This window comes from Gnatocerus cornutus, unplaced genomic scaffold (assembly GCF_029298725.1).
Source record: "Gnatocerus cornutus isolate USDA-ARS CGAHR unplaced genomic scaffold, icGnaCorn1.1 ctg00000303.1, whole genome shotgun sequence".
Lineage (NCBI taxonomy): Eukaryota > Metazoa > Arthropoda > Insecta > Coleoptera > Tenebrionidae > Gnatocerus > Gnatocerus cornutus.
In genome coordinates, this window is record NW_028275622.1 from 31,907 (window position 1) to 32,690 (window position 784).

General features: G+C 38.8%; 1 non-coding gene across 1 annotated transcript; it reads right to left on the minus strand.

The window, feature by feature from the left end:
• Nucleotides 1-361: 361 nt before the first annotated feature.
• Nucleotides 362-481, minus strand: LOC148165487 (5S ribosomal RNA). Its single transcript, XR_015771430.1, has one exon. It is a non-coding gene; the product is annotated as a 5S ribosomal RNA (ribosomal RNA).
• Between the last annotated feature and the right edge of the window lie 303 nt (nucleotides 482-784).

Here is a 784-nt window from a genome sequence, read left to right on the forward strand (position 1 = left end):
TAGCTGCTGAAGCCAGTCGCCTCGCTCATTACAACAAACGTTCGACCATAACCAGCAGGGAGATCCAGACGGCGGTGCGTCTTCTTTTGCCCGGTGAATTGGCGAAGCACGCCGTTTCTGAAGGAACCAAGGCCGTCACCAAATACACCAGTTCAAAATAAATCCTCCTCGAGCAGCTTGGAAGTTGGTTGGAAAAAAAAGAAAAAAAATCGGTTCTTTTCAGAACCACAAATTCAACTCGAACGAATTAAAAATTTTCGTCTTCATACTATATAAGTTCCTGAGAGAAAATATAAATAGTGAAAAATATATTTAAAAAAAGTTTGACATCAGAAATGTTAATAAAAAAAGAAAAGAGTAGAGACAACGGCACGCGGTGTTCCCAAGCGGTCACCCATCCAAGTACTGACCGCGCCCGACGTTGCTTGACTTCGGTGATCGGACGAGAACCGGTAGTTTTCAACGTGGTATGGTCGTTGCCTGGTAAAATTTTCCAAGATGGTACGTTGACGATTTTTTGTGATTGTTCGATCGTTTGGATGTGACATTTTTCGATGGTACACATGTCAGAAAATGTACAAGATTTAAAAGAAGAAAAAAAAAAAATTTTTTTTTGCGAGTCGTTTTTTAGTTTTTTTTTTGCGACAAAATGACGAAAAAAAAAAACTCGTATGAGGCGTTAAATTAAATTGTTCGTTTGACGATCTCAACGAGTCACTTGCGATTAACGTAATTTAAAATTTGAGAACTTACTTACTCACTTGCTTGCTTAGATGGAAATAGC